We start from the raw sequence: 9379 nt of genomic DNA on the forward strand, positions 1-9379 counted from the left end.
TGTATGTTCATTCCCTTTTCTGTGGGTCTTGTCCAATTTTCTGTTGAGGACCCCAAGAACTGGAAAAAAGCCGCAAGAGATTCTTCATCCAGTAACGCTATGATTACCCTTAAAAAGATAAGTAAACAGAAAATACTGGCAACTCTTACTCCTGGGCTGGTAGTTTGCCTGAAATGCTGAGTTCCCCACTCCAGCATCACTTGATCCCCAACCTACATGTCACATGATCTCATTCTATCATGTCACATGACCTCGACAGGTGAACTTGTTCCTGACATAGACAAGGTCCCTGCTCTGGAAGAGCAATGCAAAGCAGGGGTGTAGCCACAAGGGTGGTCATTGTCCAGACCTTCTTTTTTTGTCTTTTTTTTTTTGAGGCATGGTCTTGCTATGCAGTTCAGGTTGGCCTTGAGCTCACTTTGCAGCCGAGGATGGTCTTGAGCTTGCAATGATCCTCCTGCCTCAGCCTTTTGAGTACTGGGATAACAGGCATGTGCCACCACGCCCAGCTGTCCAGACTTTCTCAACAGGGGGATTTGGTGAGGGATGAACATTTCTTCAGGGATAGACATGTTTCTTCTTGCTCATGCCCAAATGAAGGGATGAAACACCTTGTGCAGCCCTCCAAAACAGGAAATTACAAGGACTTCTTTTTTCTTTTTTATGTTTTTGAGACAGAGTCTTGCTACGCAGTTCAGGCTGGCCTGGACCTCATTATGTAGCTCAGGCTGACTTTGAACTTGAGGTGATCCTCCTGCCTCAGCCTTCTGAGTATAGGCAGGTGTCACCACACCCAGCGAAAAGGACATTCTTGAAAGAAGCAAAGACATTTCCTAGAGAGGAAGAAGTCTGGCCAGCATCCTTCCAAAAGTGCGAGAAGTTTCCAAGTCTACACATAATTCCTCCTACATCCACCCGGAGCTAAGAAGTCCAAGGGACCGAGTCCAACAACTTTCTGGTTCTGGCAATGGCTGCCGCTCGTAGGAGAACATGCCCGCTGGAAGCGGGTCTCTGTCTCATCTCAGGGCACTCATGTCTGTCACTTGTGCCTTCCTGGGGCAGCACCGGCTACCTTTGAGTGACTTTGAGCTTAGCATTCAGGGAGGCGGGGCGGGGATGTTCTAGGCTTAAGTGCAGTGAGAAAGTTCCAGAAAGGAGGAAGAAGGAATAGCAAAAGAATTGAAAGTTAAAAGAGAGCGAGGGGAGGCTGGCGCTCCCCCCGGATGCTCCTGGAGAAGCCAGGTGTTATAAAGCACTGCTGACCATGAACTGTACTTCATTTCCCTCCCTGCTTTCAGAAGTACGGCCCTGAGCCCCTTCTGGATATGAGGACCTTAAAGTCCAGATCCTTCACCACTTAAATAATTGTTTTCAAATATATGGATTGTGCTACTTACTCAGGGAGAAAACAAACGAAAATGTGACACCCTTCAAAGGCCAGTTTCCCATGCACGTTATATTACCCCATTCTCCAATAGCCCTGTGAGCAAGGTGTTGTTTTAGAGTTGAGGAAACTCTGACTCGGAGAAGTCCCACGACCTGTCCAGGACGGCACAGTTAGCATGGGGCAGAGCCAGGGTTTGAACCCAGGACTGTGCACCTCCATAATCATTGCTTTTCTACCCAGCGTGCCAAGCCAGTGACTTGCAAGGTCATTTATTGCAAAATACAAATGAACAGCAAGTAAAGTAAATCCCTAGTGCTTTTTTTTTTTGGTCTTTTTGAGACAGGGTCTCGCTATGCAGTTCAGGCTGGCCTTGAGCTCACTTTGTAGCCCAGGCTGGTCTGAAATTCGAAACGATCCTCCTGCCTCAGCCTCCCGAGTGCTGGGTTTAAAGGCGTGTGCCACCATGATCCTAGTGCCTTTTTGTTGCTTTCTGTTTCCTCCATGAGTAACAATCAGCTGACTAAGACACACTGGACTTGTACAGTAGGCTTGGTAGATCACCAGCAAGGGGCACTGCCTAGGTATGCTGCAAAACTTTACTCTCAGCTCCTCAACACCACTGGAAGGCTGTCAGCTCTGTACTACAAGAATCAGACATTTCTTGATTTAAATTTAGAACAAGCTCACAGAATGATTCCCCATCTCTTTGCAGGGATGCTGAGCACCACTGTGCCTATCAGCTGTATGGACATTGCTGGGAGGCAATCTCCATCTGTCCCCGGGCTTCCCAAAGTCAGCCAAGTACGGTGGCACACACCTGTAATCTCAGCACCTGGGAGGCTGAGGCAGGAGGAGCACCCTGAGTTCAAGGCCAGCTTGGACCATATAGTAAATTCAAAGTCAGCCTGGACTAGACAGTAAGACCCTGTTTCAAAGAAATCAATCAATCAATCAATCAATCAATCATTACATGCAAGCAATGTCCTTACTACACAAAACTCCATGCCTGGTCCCCTGTTACTTCCATTCAGCTGCTCCCCTGTAACTGTCTTCAAGCACAGCCGTTCCCTGGAAGGCTCTTCAAGTCCTGATGCTTTGGGATTCCTGCCGTAGTGGTGAGGACTCCAGTCACCCGGACATAGGAATGTCCTAAACCGATGACATAGGATGTCCTAAACCAACTGTGTGCAGTTTCACAGGGTCAGCCAGTGCGGATGGTCTCACAAGAGCAGGTGTGGCAGGAGGAACGCCGGACTGCAGGGCCAGAGGCAGCGTTTGCAGCTGCAGCTCTGCCTTAGCAGCAGTGAGGGACTGATCTGGGCATCGTTCCCCTGGGGCCAGGCAACAAAGCTGGGCGAGAGCAGCTGACCTGTGAGGTCTCATCCAGCTGCAACATCTACCAAGGCTGGTGAGCCAAGCCCACCCAGCCTTCGGAGGAGGGCTGTCTGAGTGTGGAGCCTGAGATGGAGGCTGAAACACAGCTTGCATCCAGGCTACAGTTTTTGTTTTGTTTTGTTTGTTTGTTTCGACACAAACAGCGATCCTTCTGCCACGGGCCTCATGAGGCCTCATATATGCCTCATACTTGCTGAAATTTTAAAACAAGGTCTTGCTAAGTTGCCCAGGCCGACCTTGAATTTGCCATCCTCCTGCCCGAGCCTCCCAGGTAGCTGGGATTGCAGGAATGTATCACCACACCCAGCAATCCTCCTCTCAGGGTGGCTTTCAAAGTGCATTTTCTCCTGTATATTGCAGTTAGCAAACAGGAGAAGTTCCTCATCACAGGCAGGCCCAGAATTTAAATGAAAGAGCTGGTTGTCAGCTGTTTTCCTATTGACAAGGACAGTGTGAGGAGAGACGGTGATTGCTCAATCATTGAAACGTCCTCAGCTATATTCACAGGTTTCCCAGGCAGGCTGCCTCAGCAGGGGTCGGTAGGGGCACCGCCCAAAGAAATTCTTAGTTTTTCAGTGCCAAGAATAGCAAGAAGTGCTGCACACTTCTAATCCCAGCACTCAGGAGGCTGAGGCAGGAGGATTGCTGCAAGTTAGAGGCCAGCCTGGGCAACCTAGTGAGTTCAAATTCAGCCTGGACTACATAGTGAGACTCTGTCTCAAAAGTCCGAAACCACCCACCCCCCAAAAAAGAAGGGCCACTCTAAGTAGGAGATAAAGGACAAGGAAAGCCAAGGCTCTTGTGGCCAAGAAAGCAGCTTTTGGCGGAGCTCCACAAAGGGCCCCTCAGATCCCACACGGAATGGGCTGCTTGTGTCCTGAGTGGGCTGGAGTCTGCACCCTGGAGGGTAGAGCGCCCAGTGTCCCCCAGCTCCTCTCCATCCCCACACACGAGTCGGCGATGGCAGAGACTGCTTGTCCCCACAGTCATGTCCCCTGTGAGTCCCAGCCCCGGCCTTCCGTCTCGGGAAGAAGAGCCGTGGAGGAGGAGCAGGCACGGCTCCTGGAACCGCGCTGAGCCCTCATTTTCCTCCTCTGTAAAGTGGCGCTGATAATAATGCCCCATGACTTTGTTTTGAAGGTAAACATAAATTACCTATGAGAACGTGTCATCAACTGCCGTGCTTCCCACGCACGCCGGTTATTATTGTGGTGCGTTGCCCCTGGGTCCGGAGAGTTTGGATTCTTGTTGATTTATTCGTTTGTTTGTTTACTTATCTGCCGGCTCAGGAAAATAATTGAGTTGATTTCTAGGCCAGGCAGGAGGAGGTGAGGGCTCACTGTGGGCCTTGAGAGAAATGGAGGATCCGCCTCTATGGCTGAGGGTAAAGGGGGGTCCCAGAAGGCAGGGCCGAGGCACTTTGGTGCCCATGGCTGATGGGAAGCAGAGGAAAGCCCCTTACAACACCTCACTAGCACCCCGTTCTGCATACTATAGGGAGGTAAACTATCATACGCTCCTGAAGAAACCCCTTTCATGATCGCATCATTAATCCTCCAATGCCAATTTTTCTCTTTTCTTTTTTGAGAAAGGATTATGTTGCCCAGTCTGGCTTCAAATGCCTAAGCTCAAGAGATCTCCCGGCTTCAGCCTCCTAGCATGAATTATAGGCATGCGCATGTCCCGTGTTACATATCTGACCAACATTTCAAAAAAGATCTACAGATGGCCAGTAAAGACCACATAAAAATGGCTAAACACCAGTAGACAGCAGGGAAATGCAAATTAAAACCACAATGACATTATTTCACACTATTTAAAAAGGCTAAGAGCAAAGAGTTGTATCGAGTATTGGTGAGAATCTAGAGCCAGAGCTCGTACATTGCTGGTGGGAATATAAAATGATATAATTACTTGGAAGAACTGTTACGGAGTTTCCAATAAAGTTAAACATACATTTACCCTATGACCCATGAATTCCATTCCTAGGCATTCACCTAAGATAAATTGAAAACAAATGTCTCCCAAAAGACTAGTACAAGCATGTTCCAAGCAGCTTTTTCCCCCTGCTGGACTGGTGATTGAATCTAGGGACTTCACACAGAGCTATATTCCCAGTCCTTTAATGTTTTTTTTTTTATTTTGAGACAGGGTCTTGCCAAGGCTGCATTTGAATTTGACATCCTCCTGCCTCAGCTTCCCAGAGTGTAGGATTACTGGTATGCAGACTGGACCAACAATTGCAGCATAGCTACTTAGTACGAGGATTGAAGAACAAACAAAGCGGGAAAAAGCTCCACTTAACCTACCCTGGATCCAGCGTCCACCTCTGAGCCATCGAATCATATTTCCAAATAGCTTAGCTTGTATTCTACCAGGAGGAAAAAGGAAAAATCAGAGAGTTCCATAGTTTAACAACCTACAGGAGAATGGGAGCAAACTAAGAAAGTTCTCATGTGGATTCTTGTTCCCCTGTGAAATAGAGATCAAGTCATGTGCAGAGAGTAAAATCGACAGGGAGAAAATGTGGGGAAGCTGTTCCAGAGGACTGAAGAGAAGACTGCCAAGAGAGCCTGTAGGATTCCTGGGGTCCTGGTTTCGGGGGTAGAGCGAATTCGACTCCCTGAGTCCTGCCTTGTGTCTGAGACTTCATCTCCCTCCACCCACAGCTGCACGGACAAGACGTGGGGAAGCTTCGCCGCTCTCCTCACTCTGTCATGCCCCGCTCAGCCCTGGCCCTGCCTCCTGCAGTCCTCATTTCCAGGGGACCTGGAGCCCCGGGAATCTCTCCTGCTCTTCCTAGTAACGCAAGCAAAGCCGAGCACAGGGGGAGGGTATGCAGAAGGGTTGGAGAGGGGTGCACGAGCCGGGAGACATCGCATCCCTGTGCCAGAGGCTGGGTGTGCAGAGCTCTGGTGACCTTTCCTCAGCCCGGTGACCCTCAACGGCCAGGGTTCCCTCTGGCTTTTCATTTTATTTTTTATTTTTATTAGTACCCGTTTGCAGTACATACCGTTTCCATCCCTTGTGTGGAGTCACTGCGCGTACAGGACACATCTCCATTCCTTTTTCACCCTCTCCTTCCAACTCTCGGTCCCCTCCATTCAAGACCAATCTGTCTCCTTATTTCCTAAGATCTATCTTTTATTCTACTCTTTCCTTATACATTAGGTTTCTCATATAAGAGAAATTGTGTGATGTTGAAGCTCGTGTGTCTGATTTATTTCACTTAACATTATGGTCCCGGACCAGGGATATAGCTCAGGGGCGTAAGTGCCTGCCTGGCAAGCGCAAGGTCCTGAGTTCGGATTCCCGGTATGAAAAAAAAAATTGGCTTCTCACCTTGAAACATTATGGTCATCCATTTTCCTACAAAGGACTCAAGTTTATGGGAAGTGCTCCATAGTGTGTAAAAACCACATTTTCTTTATCCATTCATCTGTCGATGGACATACGGGCTGCTTCCAAGATTTATCGATTATGAATTGTGCTGCTATAAACATGGGTGTGCATGAATCACTGTAATATGTTGTTTTTAACTCTTTTGGGAAGATACCTAGAAGGGGAATAACCATGCGAAATGGAGTTTTGTAGTTTTAGTTTTTCAGGAATCTCCATGCCGACTTCTATAGTGGTTATACTACCTTAAATTCCCACCAACAGCGTGGAAGGGTTCCTTTTTCCTTACAGCTTCACCAGCATTTGTTATCACCTGATTTCTTGGTGATAGCCATTCTTTCTGGGGTAAAATGCAACTCAGCATTGTTTTAATTTGCATTCCTCTAATGGCCAATGATGTTGAACATTTCTTCATGTGTTTGTTGACCATTTATACTTCTTCTGTAAGGTGTCCATTTCACTTTCCCATTTTTTGATTGGCCTTTTATTAGGCCAATTAGGAACACTAATTTTTTTTTTTTTTTTTTTAGGAACACTAATTGTTTAAATATTCTAGATATTAGTCTCCTGTCTGAGGAATAGCTGGCAAAATTTTTTCCCATTCTATAGGTTGTCTTTATTAGCCTATTGGTTGTTTCTTCTGTGCAGAAGATTTTTAATTTGTTATGTTCCCATTTGTTGATTCTTGGGGCTACTTCCTGTGCAACTGCAGTTCTATGCAGAACGTCCATGCCTACGCCTATGTCTTTAAGAGTGTTCCTACTTTTATCTTCCAGCAGTTTAAGTGTTTCTGTTTTTAGCATGAAGACTTTTTAATAAGTTTTCTTGTTTAACAACTGAAAACTGTTCATGATATTTTGTTATATTCTTTACTTAAGCAGGATAAGTGCTTCCAATTTTGTTAAAGTGTGTGTACGCATAAGCATGGGAAGTAATCCAAATTGCATTTTCAATTACCAGCGGTCATCAAGCTGCTCTTCAAGGTGGCTGGACCACAGCTGGCCTCTCAGGCAGTTCAGGAAGTCTCTGTGGCCCACACCCCAACCGAGGCTGGCTATGAGCCGACTTCAGTTGGGTGGGAAAGGTCTCATTTCCTGGTAGAAGTTGGTGTTTATTCATGTATGTTTATTACTCATTTCAGTTTCACCTTCTTTGAACCGCCTGCTTGTATCTTTTTATTGTTTTGTACTATGGCTTTGTTTTTATCATTTCTATTGGGTCCTTTGCCTTTTTCTTATTTTGTAGAACAAAAGTCCTAATATAATATAATCTGGGTTAGGGTTTGGTTAGGGTCTTTTGTTAATCATATGCCAAAAGGAGAGAAGAAAGGAAGGAAGGAAGGAAGGAAGGAAGGAAGGAAGGAAGGAAGGAAGGAAGAAGGACAAAAAGGTAAGAAGAAAGAGGGAAAGGGAAGGGAAAGGAAAAGGGGAATTCTGCAGCACAAAACAAAATTACCTAATTATATAATATAGCCACAGTACTTCCTTTTCAGTAATTTTCCAGTGCTCTACAAGTAACTTAATTTAATTTACTGGCCAGAGGGAAATGCTGTTTGTGTTTCCCCCGAGTGTTCTCCAGGTGGGCAAGTCTGACCCCGCCGGTGGGTACCATGGGGGACTTCCCTGGGGTTTGTAGAACCATAAGGTCTTGTCCAGGATCCCCCTTGGTGACCGGGATGCTGGGACAGTCACAGGCTCCGTTAGCACTGTTCACGCTCTTAGGGTCACATCGAGGGTGGAAGGGACAGACTCTGGGCTCAGATCCTGGGGTGCAGAGAGCTCCCTGGCAAATGCTGGCCTCCCCAGGGCCCAGCCTAGGACAAGCAAAGCGGAGAGGAGCTCTCAGGAATCACAGTCATCAGCCATCACCTCCCAATGTGACCCAGGGTCGGCGGTGTCCCTGAGGAGGCTCAGGGGTCACACGGCCTTAGACTGTCTCCCGGTTCCTCCAGGCCCCTGGCAACCCTGGGGTCAGGAAACTGAGGATGTGTTCACAACAGACGCAACAATGGCCTGTGGTACATGGACACAGACATGACAGGCTGGTGAGGACAGGGAGCCACGCTGCCCTTCTTGGTCTCTGAAGAACCCGCGTGGGAGGGACCAAGTGGGGCAGAGAGTGGTTCAGCTGAAACTTTGTTTCCCAACACATCTGGGTCCACTGTGCTCAGCTCAGCCTGGTGTAATGAAACTTTGCAGGTCCCAGGATGCCCATCCCAACATCCCACAACCAGCTGGAATGGTGAAAGCAAAAGAGAATCAAAACAGAAGAGGAAAAAAGTGGGCTTTTGCCTTAACCCCTTCTTCTCTGTGTAGACAGAGACACGCACCCTCACACGTTTGAGGTCAACATCTGTATCTATACATGATCACCCATTTAGGAAATGAGCAATAACTTTCTGCAGAACTACACTGAGCCAGAATTGCACAGTATGTGGCATCTACCTGATATTTTATATTTGTACGGTGCTTTGGAATTTTAAGTTGATTTTCAAATAAATTAAAATAATTGAACTAATTTTGCAAGAAAAGTCAAGGGGGTTTGATCTCCCCCTTCAACATACAACAAGAGAGGGATGTGATATTTTTTTCTAACACTGCCCATCTGCCACACTCTCTGGAGCTGAGATTAGAAATTAAACATGGAAAATTTCCAGGAATTTCCTTGTCATCATTGATTGGATCTGATGATTCATAAGGTATTCGTTGATCCTGAACTTCTAGGAATCAGTGGTTCTGTCATTTCCAGTAGCCAGGCATTAATTCTCTCACTCACTGTCTGCCTTCATAAAGCCCCCTTTCCAGCCCAACCTAGGCCTACATTAATTTTCTGAGACAGAGTCTCATGACATAGCCCAGGCTGGCCTTAACCTTGAACTTGTGACCCTCCTGACCACCTGAAATTTTGACACTGCCTGGCACCCACCTGTTTCTGCAGAATACTCCTCCCAGGCTTGTGGGAAGGACACCCACTTCGTATCCTACGTTCAGAGACTTTCTAGGCCAGTGCTGTCCAACAGCAATAGAACGTGTGTCACCTTCTTAATTTTAATAATATATTTCATTTACCCCAATATGTCCAAAATATTATTTCAACATGTAATCATTATGAAAGTCTGTTTATACTAAGTTCCAGTATATTAGATTTATAGCACATCTCAGTTCAAATGAGCCGCATGTCAAGCGCTCAGTAGCCCCA

The sequence above is a fragment of the Chinchilla lanigera genome, unplaced genomic scaffold, assembly GCF_000276665.1.
Source record: "Chinchilla lanigera isolate Chin_1 unplaced genomic scaffold, ChiLan1.0 scaffold00069, whole genome shotgun sequence".
NCBI lineage: Eukaryota > Metazoa > Chordata > Mammalia > Rodentia > Chinchillidae > Chinchilla > Chinchilla lanigera.